The 12,026-nt window shown below is 41.7% G+C and overlaps 1 protein-coding gene across 1 annotated transcript in view; it reads left to right on the top strand.

The window, feature by feature from the left end:
- Positions 1–5,935: 5,935 nt before the first annotated feature.
- The window catches only part of emp2 (epithelial membrane protein 2), a 16,417-nt gene continuing 10,326 nt past the window's right edge, over positions 5,936–12,026 (top strand). The window contains exon 1 of the mRNA XM_088612963.1: positions 5,936–6,138. The gene's annotated coding sequence lies outside the window, so the exon portion shown is untranslated. The remainder of the gene's footprint in view (positions 6,139–12,026) is intronic.

The raw sequence follows: 12,026 nt of genomic DNA, 5'->3' as shown, positions 1-12,026 counted from the left end.
GGCTTAGAAATTCTGCACCAGAGGGAATATTGCCTCCTACTCGTCCACCAGCACCTTGTACAGCAGTAACCACGTTTTCCTTAGAGATCTCCCATCACAGCCCTGCCTTGCTAAGCTCGTTAAAGTCAGTGGCTAATTTAATTACCGCACTTAACCACCATCTTGCAACTAACTGCACGTTGAAATGAAAACCAGGGCTCTTTTCTAATAAATTGCAAATGTGAGGTCTTTGAGAATGACAGCTGGGCCCTGGAGTGAATATTAAAACAGACAAGAGGCAGTGAGAACAGCGTTACACTAGGTGTGTTAAGAATGAGGACTGGAAATATTGTTGGGTTTTTTTTTTTACAGGAATTCACCATTTATATACTGCGTGAAACGTAAAAAAACAAAGAAACGTCTTTCACAACCGAAAAGAGGCAGAAATCCAATTGGATATCGTCACAAAATTCTAAAACCTTTTGCAAAACTTCCCTTCTTGGTTTGCCGTTTGTCACTTCTGAAGTTTTAACATCTGTAGCTACTAAATCAGGTTCTGTAACTGATTACATGTGTGCTGTCTCTCTCACAATGTTCATGCTTTTTTTAAACTAAAAATCACTACACCTGAGGCTTGGGAGGATCTCTTCATATCAATGGCTCTCATTTCTTCCTGCAGGAGCAGTCAATCAGTGATCACGGTACGGAAAGAATGATTAATTGTCCTCGGTCAATAAATATTTCCTAAATTTGTTTTAATCAGATTTACTGGTGGAGTACTTTGGAAACACACAAACACAAAGGCAGGCTCTCTGATGTCAACTCTCAGACACTACATTTTGGATTTTGACTAATGTGTTGTTGCCAATTTCCTTATTTCACAAGGCTGCGTCTGGAAAAGCAATACAGAGAAGAATGTTGGCTAGGCTTCCATTAAAACTCACACACAGAGGCTGTCAATACGACTAACCTCATTACAGGGGAACAGGGTCGATTTTTCAACGTCTTTTGACTCTTTGGTCAAGTCATTGTCTTCTAAATCCTTTGAGGTAATTCTGTATTTTGCTCCACAGAACAATTTGCTGCCTTTACACCCAACTAATGAAAATCCCCAAAGAAGTCTCTTCTGGCTCTGTTTTATAAACTGTAGGTGTGTCTGCATGGTGTCAGCAGAAGAGAAAATATCTTAGTCCCCAGTGAAACAAAAACTGAACTCAGATTACCGCGAAAAGGGGAGGCTGTTGAAATTTACAGTCTCTGCAAAGTCCGAGAGAGTAAGTGGAACATGGGGTGATCTGAGAAATGCAAATAAAAGTGACTAACTGTTGCATGTTGTGCAAACAGCCCAGAAACCAAAGCTGCACTTCCAGGTGGAGTACATTTACAACTAATTATAGATATAGTTCTGTGATTAGGATTAGATTGTGTCTTTTGGGTTAGGGTTGGAAAAACTTCAGTACTCAATAAATGAATTAATTGAATCATCAGAATGGAGACACTTTCTGTTAGATATGTGATGGAGGTGTCATGTCGCCTTTGACAGTTTTGATTATGTAAACCTCAGCAGCAGTAGCTTATACACTCCAGGTAGCAGTGGAGGGTGAAGCAGTTCTCACACCAGCAACCCCTCCTTTCCCTGAACAGCCACACCCCACACCGCACACCTGTTGTAGCTGAAGGGCAGAGCCTGTTCACCTTCATGCCAGGCAGGTTCTCCCATAGAACCCACCCCTCCTGTGAAACTTGAGCCCCACCTTGTCAGGGCCCAGGAAGAACTGACTGCACAGTGCAGGACAGTGAGTGAGCATGAATGAAAGAATGAAAGGACAGGAGGCAGTGCAGGGGGTCAAAGTGAACTTAAAAGCATAAGAAGCTATGGTCTTAGTTGACTGTTAACATAAAGTAACAGAAACACACAAAAAAAACCCAAAACTTTGAGAATGACGCAGAAGGCAGAGACAGGAAAGGACCGCTGTCTCAAAGACGAATGCAGATGGTGAAGAGGAGGGAGGGGACCTTTCTTTGTTGGAAGAAAGCACAGAAATTCAAAGCAAAGGCTGAATCAAAACTAGGAGGGAGGAAGCAGGTTTAGGTATGGTGGACAAGCCATTCAGCTGCTGGTAGCATCCAAGACGTGGAGGATAACCTCCTAAACAGAGGAGAATGTGGTTCTCCTGTGATAAATGTATTTGCTCCGTGTTAACAGACAACTCGATGAGGGAAGGCGTCAGACAGAACTCAATTATAAGTTCTCTCTCAAGAGCTGCTCGCCGGCGGGCGATGACCAGAAGAGAGCGAACTGGACAGCAGCACAGACGAAAGCCCCTCTAGCCCCGCAGTTTGGGGCGCTGGGCATGATTAACAGTTTCCTATGTGAGCAAACCTCCCGCAGCTCTCTTCCTGTTGTTGGCTGTTACCATACTGTACGTGAAACACAAACAGAAAAACTCGACGATTTCTATTTCAAAAAGAGCACAACTTTAGACACTACTACCCTTACAAAGGTTTTGCCTGTAAAGCAGTAGTGGAATTTGCATATTTAGCAACAAAAGCAATTGTAATTTCGACAACAAAAGTCGGGGTCTAGGAATCCACCCCCAAATGACTAGAAACCAAGGCCCAGGCACAAGGTCCTAATTAATACTCATAATACAGTAACGCAACATGACCATACAGAATGGAAAACATGCTTTTCTTCTGGACTGGTCAAGCCTTCAGGAGGCAAGGACAGAAGAAAATTCAGTTTAAAAGACGGTTACCAAATATCTGGTGCCCAGCCAATGTGGCCGACTGGCAAAACAGTGTTGCTCATGGCTGACCGCCTCTATACACGCAGAGAATTCCTCACATTCCTCAGCCTCTCCATACAGCTGTGTCAGTGTCATAATCAGTGACAGTAACTGCAGGCAGAAGGCCTGAGATGAATGTCTCAGGCCAGCAGTACAATAATGAAAGAGTGACTTTGGGAACACATTTTTTTTTTCTCAGGGCCAGTTCGTTTTTCTGATCCACCCCTCTATGTCTTCATCAGATGAGCTTCTCGGAAAAGCAGGCGTGTAATCAGCCAAAACATCGGAAAAAACATCAAGGAAAAGACAACAATCTTCCTTCACTGTTTTTTCAGAGTAAAATAGGATCTTACAATTAATATAGATAACATAAGATAAGATAAGATCACTTTATTAGCCATTTACAATTTCTTACATTAGTAATTTGTCTTTTCGCATACCCCAGCTTGCTCTCCATGAGACACACATAGGGATTTCACTAAAAAAGTAGGTTTTAAGTTCTTTGCATCTCATCAAAAGACTCCATGCTGGTATACAAGTGTTTGATTTAGTTTGAATCCCTGATGCATTCACCAGATTTTTTCCTTCCAGTGTTTGTCCTGTTTCCAGTAAGTTGAGTTGTTAGAACTCAGACCTACCCTGTCCCCAATGCAGTAGTGTACAGTCAGGACCTGTCAAAATGGAAACAAATGCTCTCAATGTTCACATGAAATTTTTTTAGCGTGGTGAGGCAAGTATATATTCTACCTAATATGCTTCTGATTATAAGAGAATCACCACTTCGCTCACCTCTGAAACCTTAACCAACTGATTAAGATATTTCCTTTTCTATCTCTTCTCTGTTCCAGTAAATATAGAACAGATTTTTAACCCACACCCACTTACAAAAGCAAAGCTCTGCATTGTTTAAACAAATGTCATTCAATACAATAAACCACATTCAGATGAGTTTGTGTTGTAGACAGGGCACAGTGCACAGTTTAAATCAAAACAGACAAGAATATTTGACAAAAAAGACTAAGCCCTTATTTCCACCATAAAGTGAGACACATTTTGGTGAAAGCTTCACCATAAAACATAACATAAACAGATTTTTTAAATGAACCAAGCTGCGCTAGCTCCATAATGCCTTTGGACTTACAGTATTTGAAATGATCTTATAGTCTGAGAGGCCTCTTACGAACAGTTGTTAAAAAGAGGATACACAATATTGGGTGTCATTGCTTCTCATATACTGTATCTGTCAAGTCTTTAAATATAGCACCGGTTTACTGGAGAATGTGAAAAGAATACTTAAAGCTAAAAGTAAAGATGTAAAAACAGACCACAAAAATGACTGTTTTAATTTGTGAAGTTAGTTTCAGGAAATTATTACTATGTTGCTACTTTGTGCTCTGAGAGAAAATACACTCTGGAGGTGTATCTAAATATTTACCACAAATAATCATGCCACAGATGTAAACAAAAGGATCACAATGAAGCAGATAAGCACAGGACAAAACGTGTGATGGAACAGAAACCTTGTTACTTTCCCTGCATTAAAATGACAATAAATAAAAGCCCTGAATGTTTTCACAGACGTCTGCCAGCAGAGGAAAGCAATACACCCCCTTCATGACAGCACAATGCTTGAAAATGTCTCCAGGCTCACTTGATGCGAGTTTCAAGATGTCTATTTCATGACTTCCACCAAAAAAGAAAGCTTGGATAACCGTTTCCAGCGAATTTAAAACATTACGGTCTGTCTTGGTCGTAAAACACAGGAAACAAAGAGGGAAGAAAAAAGGCTGAAAAAAAAACTTTGAGAATGACGCTGAAGGCAGAGACAGGAAATGACCGCTGTCTCAAAGACGAATGCAGATGGTGAAGAGGAGGGAGGGGACCTTTCATTGTCTAAAGTAATCACAGAAATTCAAAGCAAAGGCTGAATCAAAACTAGGAGGGAGGAAGCCGGTTTAGGTATGGTGGACAAGCCATTCAGCTGCTGGTAACATCCAAGACGTGGAGGATAACCTTCCTAAACCGGGGAGAAGGCGGTTCTCCTGTGATAAATGTATTTGCTCCGTATTAACTGACAACTCGAGGGGGGGAGGCGTCAGACAGAACTCAATTAGAAGTTCTCTCTCAAGAGCTGCTCGCCGGCGGCGATGACCAGAAGAGAGCGAACTGGACAGCAGCACAGACGAAAGCCCCTCTAGCCCCGCAGTTTGGGGCGCTGGGCATGATTAACAGTTTCCTATGTGAGCAAACCTCCCGCAGCTCTCTTCCTGTTGTTGGCCTCTGTCGGCGTGGCCTGGCGAGGATAACACCGCGTTTCCTCCCCTCAGTGCCCATGTTCACACTTCTAGGTATGTGGCACAGTTTTAAAAAAAAAAAGTCACCACTTAGTTAACCTCCCCTTCCACTGCTATCTTATGGGTTTTTTTTAAGCATGTAAGAACTGACCGTTACATGCTATTCTCTCTTATAAACTGGTATTTATAATTTATGCCTTGTATGGTCCTTTGAACATGAAATTCTAGTAAACATTAAAAAAAACTTTGGAATAGGTGTGCACTAATTATTTCACTAACGTTTTTCCACGAACACAGCGGTGGTCCCCATTTTACATTTTTAGCAGAGGAACCCTTCTGTATTTACTGTATTTAGAAAAACAGGGCAGTAGAAAACACTTGATCGATCCAAATTTCAACTGGTATACTGTTTGCTGAGGGGGCAGTTCTAAGAAATCAATTTTCTTTGCCTGATACATCACCATGGCTGCGTCGCCGTGGATCAATACTCCGTGCTACGAACCGATATGCCTGCTAATTCAGCAAGATGCACTGCATTCACAGACCCAGCGCGGCTATATACCGCGGTACTTATTTTCACCTTAATGAGTTTTCACTTTCTCAGACTGAAAACATCACACCCACCTTCTGCTCACGAATTAAACACAAAACGCGTGTTCTGTGCCTAGATGGTTTCTAAATGCTGATTATGCTTTTAGGACTTCACAAAAATAGCCAACAGCATCACTTCTATCAACGGTTACCTCGATACCTGCAGGTTTGTTTCTTCCACAAGAGACCGCGCATTTATTTGCGCTCAGGCAAGACTGTGCCACAGCAGGCTTCCTAGGGAGGCTGTCCATTAACCTTTTCCCCTTTTTCTTTCAGTTTTTTTTTCCCCTCAACCAAAACAACAATCTTAAATTCCAAACCACACCCGCTCCCCACTCTCTGACGTCCCGGCGATGGGAGGGGATCCGCGCTGCTGGTCGAGTCCCACTTACTACTTGCTTTCAATCAGGTTTGGACTTGCATCACTCGGTCTCCGCATCTGGCTCCGGAGTTTGAATCGACCTGCTTCCAAGACAAGTTTCTCTGTAAGTGTTCTTTCAACTCCTATGTGTTTAATATAGATGGGAAGGCACTTACTTAATGATCACCCCCCCCTTTTTTTACGAAGTTGTATTCAGAGCTATTTAATACAGCACTTAAGCATTACAATAATGTTTAGCAACGGTGATAAGTGAGAAAAATAAAGAAAACTGAGTTTTACATATAAAAAAACATTATTTTATTTTTTACTAAAACGAATTGTTTGGTTTTAGTGAATTCCTTTCTGATATTGTTAACTAAAGGGGCGTTGTCCCGTTCACGTATCCGACTCTGAGGCTAAGAGTGAGGCTAATACACTGAGGCTAAGAGTGAGACTTGTACTACAAATTTCAAAGTTCACGCGTTTTTCCTTGGAGGGGTTGCGTCTTATCGTGTTTTTGTAAATATAGACCCCCCTCCAGGCATATACATGTGAGTTAGTTTCTCTCATCAGTTTTATACTGGGAAAAACCGCAAGAGACAAACCAGAAGTTGTTATTTTGAAAGTCCGATTATAATTCTTTTCGCAGCCCTTTTTCGTCTCCTCTGCTCTCGTTATGTTCATTCTGGAGATACAGAACTAGAGAAAAGTTTTGAAGTTTAAAAAATGTTTGCCTTCCCCCCTCTCGTTACGCCGCCTGCTGGTTGCAGTCAAGCGGTGCATGCTGTATTCGCCTGTCTCGAGAGATTTGGTGACATTATTCCAAGTTTATTTAGAATTAAATCAGCTACACCCTACCAAGCCTGTCCTTTATTTTAGCTGTGGTCAGCAGGAATTAAGAGGATCCCCGTTCGCGCATTGAATGTATCGATTTGCAGAATGTTTTCGAGGGTGTGATTGTTGGAACCGTTCATTTCTTGGCTTCGAGAGAACATTTACGAGGGTGGGCTTCAGACTCGGAGGATATGCTGAAAAACCCTGAAAAAAAAAACAACCCATTTTTTAAACGCATATATGGTTTGGAGGTAGCATTGTTGTAGACGATTCTGTGCACGGTCTTATTATATATTTACATTAAGATTTACATTAGTTTTGCATTTATCCCCAGGAGGTGGGGGAGGCTGGATATGCAAAGTCCTAATATACCAGCTTTACTATAATAAACCATGCTAAACTACGGTGCAATCCAAGAAACCAAAATAAACCATGGCGTGCGAACTTTGTTATACCACAGCAAGCATTTGTAAAAATGCACCTTCCCTAAAAAATAACTGGGTTACTAATTATGCAATATCATGGTTTATCCTCATGACATAGAACTGTGGGATACTTACTCATTCTGTGAACCTTTTTCAAGTGCCTCCCGTTTGCACATTTCCAACCAATCCCAAAGGTCCAGGTGTACCACCTGTGTGCTTCTCCTATAGTAGTTGTGTAGCAATCTGACTGTCTCCGACTCTTGTGTGATATCAGTAGTAGAACACAGCATGTGTTGTGTTTCTGCGCACAACACAACTGAACAATGCCCTGACATCCCAAAAGTCTGGGATTTTGTTTTTATGTAGTTGTGCTAGGATTTCAAAAGCTTGATGTGAAAGTGGATGGAAATGCAGCACACCCAGTTAACATAACGATAAACACGCCAGCCCCTAAACATTCATTTTACAGGCATTTCAGAATTCAAATGTCAGTTAGGAAAAACAAGTTAAAGGAAAACACGTTTTCTGTTGGGGTTTTTTTTTTGGCTTACATTTTCATTGCTACTTAAGCAACACCAAGGGTTGAATTCACTGGCCGTACTTGCAGAATAGCTCCTAATTCTCAACGAATGTTGGCAACTGTTGTGAGAGCTGGTCTTCTCCGCGCTGCCCCATTCCCCAGTGCTGCACAGGAAAGCTCTGGGGGCAGGGATCCTGTTGTGCTTTCTTGCCTTGTGAAAGGTCTCCGCGTAGTGGATTTCCGGATTTGTCAGGTATGGAGTTACTACACAAACAGAGCAGACTGGGAGATGAGTGCTCTAGGCTGCTCTACACCACTGACTTCAGTTTTTATTTACATCTTTTCCTTCCTCAGCTAAAAGTGTGATTCATGTACAGTGCACAAAAGAGGTGATTGATTCATATTTCTCCACCGTAAGCATGCCAGTTCCCTATGTCCTAGGCTGTCCTATCCCAGGACAGGGGACTAAGCATCACCAGATTTCAGATTAAGAGCTGGACTGTACGCATGCCTTAAGTTCTCAAGCTACCCTAGAGTTAGTGTTCAGAGCTTTATATATGAGCAGGAGGACCTTAAAATCCACAAGGAATTTCACAGGGAGCCAGTGCAGTTTACACAACATGTGTATTCTATGCTGATACAGAGCTTTTTTTGTTTCTGCTAGTACACAAGCTGCAGAATTCTGGACATACCAAAGCTTACCTTCGAACATACCCTGCCCAATAAGTAAGATTTTGCGCTAGTCTAATCTTGTTAAAATAATAAAGGAATGTGTCAATATTTCAGCATCAGCTGGGCAGAGAAAGGGTCTTGACGGAGTAAAGTCACACAGGTGTTCCTAACGTGCACTTGGAATGACAATGCTGTAGCGTAAGTAACACTAGGTTTTCTCAGTTTTATCAATGGCAGATTTCAACACTCTGCAACAACACTGAAATCTACAAGTAATGCAAAACCTAATGTTGGGAGATTATGAGCATAATCTTAGTTTTGCCTTAGTCAGTTTAAGAAGGTTCTGTTCTTATGGACGTGTTCATTGTAGACGGGTCTCTAGAAAGCACCATAATTCTATGGATCTTTTGCGTTAAAAGGAGGTGGTACAGCATATATTACAAAATATTTTTTCACATCTCAAATTAATCTGAAAACTAACTTTGAGAATACTATTACTGCTGTTAGTTTGTTGACTTGCTTTACTATGAAGCAGAGAATGGATTTTGCTTGTGCTGAATATTGAAAGTGTTTTGTTTTCAATGCTTTTGGAGATGATGTCGGAAGTGTGTGTATAAGGAATTGCAAATTAAATGAACTTGTTTAATTTTGGATTTCAGACAAACTCTCTTTAGATCTGGGAAGGCGGACACGTTTATCTCCGTTTTTCACCTCAAGTTATTGTAATTCAGATCTGAGGGTGAGGTAGAGAAAGGATTTCCCTTGCCTCTCTCTTTTGCAGTGTGCGGTATTAAATCACCATGAAATTGCTGCACATAACTTGAAACAGTATGAAAACAGAAAAATAGCAAAGGTACTTTAAATAATGGAACCGCAGTAAAAAGAAACTTTTAAGAAATCTAAAACATAATAAAAACAGTTAGGGATATAATGTACAACAGAGGCTCAAAGGAGAAAAAACCTTCTTCCTTGGTTTGTCCATATAATAGCTGTTTGTCTTTGCTTTTCAAACTAAGAATTTTAGGGCACATCTGGGTTTAATAAGATAGACTAGAGGTCACAAGCTAGTGTGTATCTGTAAGGGTGAGTCAGGAGCTTTTCAGTCCTTGATATTGGTAAGACCTGAGAGAAGGATAAAACTTATTCTTACAAGCTGCCAAAGGTAAAATTAGCTAGTGAGAGTTGCCTCCGGTATCTGGGATCTGGGGAACCTGGCAGTGGCACAGTGGCCACGTGTAGCTGTGGAAAATAAGCTCTGCTCTCAGGAAAGGGCTGTTTAAACCACAGAGCAGCGGGGGTGGGGTGGGGTGGGGGGGGGTGCCGAGGGTCAGAACTAGTGCAGAGACTACTAAGCAGATATGGGCACATGTGGCTTGAAGATTTATAGGACTGTAAACATAAGCAGTTGCCACTCAAATACAGTAGACCTTCTGAAATCTGGTGTTTGTGTGAGGAGGCGAAACAAACGTACAGTTTCTTTTCTGTCAATGGTCAATAGTCTGTCAGCGTGCAAAAGAAAATACAGACACTCTTGGGATGTGCAGCCTCTCCTGTGCTAGAAATTGATGTTCTGTCATCGATAATGGGTACAGTCTGTAGAGAGGGGCTCTGTCCCTAATTGCCTTAAGAGGAATAAGAGAATCTGCCTTTGTTTTCTCGTTGAGGTATTTATTAAAGTAAAGAAGAAAGTCCTCTATCAGCTAAGAGGCATTTTACTTAATGGTAAAGCTAATGAAAACCTAGAATGAAATAACAGAACAAAGATCAAACCCACAGTAATTCAATTATTATTGATTGAGAGCTGGGGGACTTGTTTATATGTTCTAACTTCTTCTCTGAAGCACGACATACATTATCTCTGTGCTTGACTCTTATTCATTTCTGCCTTTTATTATTGTGTGCTCCACTGAAGTGAAACTTAACAAAGGGAGAATGCAGACCCCAAACAAATTGCCTTGGTGCTTTTAAAAAAAAAGAAAAGGCCGTTTTTGAAAGTAATTTTAAGAGCTGTATGTGCATACACAGATGTAAAAGGTAACAAAAGTCTTCAGTTTTGCAGACAGAGATCAAGGTCTCGTTTAAAAAAAATCATAAATCAAAGAGCGGAAAAGGGCCTTGTAATATTCAGTGGATTAGAGGCATTATTTACACTTCACGGCCCTCACCTGAGGAATTTCTTTGTAATTCTTTCTTTGTAAAAAAAAAAACAGGCTGGAACACCTGAGGTTTTCAGTTTTGTGTCTGGCTTTACAGCAGTTTGTCTGGGAGATGAAAGTTGAAAATCGTTTGCGTTCTTTGTCAAAATGCTTTAAGCACAGCAGGGTTGAAAGGATTTAAGCAGATATAAGGGGCTGTAGAGCAATGGCCCCCTAACAGTCAAGTAAGAATGATTATATTAAGTTCATAATTGCTAACAGAACACTTACAGGCTAGAACAAGAGTCAAGTCTACAGACAGACTTGTCAGGAACAGGAAGCTCTAGAGCACTGATGCAGTCGGTCAATGTAATACAGGTAGAAGTCAAAAGGTCTTATTGTACTCAGCTGGTAACACCATGATTGTATTAAAGCTAAATACAGAATGAATACGATGCTGGAATATCAGCCCATACTTTCTTGCCAGGTGAGGAGCAAATCACAGAGGTGCACCCTGCCACAGCTTGGCACCTGGTGCCAGTACTGCTATTTTTGTTTTTTTCTTTTTAACGGTAATTAAATGTCGGGGGAATAGAATCGTTGTAGGCCTTCCGCAGTTCCTTTCCACAGGTTCCGCGTGTCGATTGGGCCAAGCGCCGGTCATGAGGAATATGAGCGTGCACGGAAATAGTTTCTCCCAGATTCGAAACGGTCCTGTTGCCACTCTTTGAAAACCTATTTACCGCTCGTGACCGCTGGTAGGGTGGCCACTCTAAATAGGGGTGTTCCTCAACGAGGGACTAAGAATCTTATTATTCGTTATTTCGCTTCACGGTTACTATTTTGGAGTTAATGTGGAAAAACATCACATAGACAGTATACGGCTCTAAGCCTGTGCTGGGTCGTTCCCCCTTCATTCCAAAAATAAAAAAAGACCAAAGAAGTCCAGTGTTCTGAGGTTAGTTTCTTTATTTCAATAAGCTGCCGGTCCTGACCATTTACGTGTATTTAAATACACCTCAGTTTTAGGAAGTCCTGTATGTTCCGAGTAGCCGAAATCACTTGGCTCACTTGACTGTGTGCTGTTTGCTGTGAAGGGAGTGGAAGCTGACTCTCCATCCCCTGGCACAGGGATCTTCAGGGCCACGATGGGCATGGTGGGTGAGCAGCACGGTGCCCGCTGTGCCAGCAAGGCAGGATCAACTATGACGGATTATCTGTGATGATGTGGACTGGGACCGGAAGCTGTGATCCGCCAAAGCAACAACAAAGCAGCTGTCGCCCCTGTCTGACAGATTAGGATTCCCTTGGATGGGAGCAGTTTCTTGTCTGCGCCCCTCAACAGGGTCGCGTTGGGCACATTTGGTATCATTTCTACATGTCGTGCCGTTGTGAGAGACCCTGGGCTCTAAGTTCAAGTTGTTTG

This window comes from Lepisosteus platostomus, chromosome 19, assembly GCF_059453375.1.
Source record: "Lepisosteus platostomus isolate fLepPlt1 chromosome 19, fLepPlt1.hap1, whole genome shotgun sequence".
In the NCBI taxonomy this organism is placed as follows: domain Eukaryota; kingdom Metazoa; phylum Chordata; class Actinopteri; order Semionotiformes; family Lepisosteidae; genus Lepisosteus; species Lepisosteus platostomus.
The sequence above is the reverse complement of the archived record's forward strand: the minus strand, read 5'-3'. Positions and strand labels throughout refer to the sequence as shown.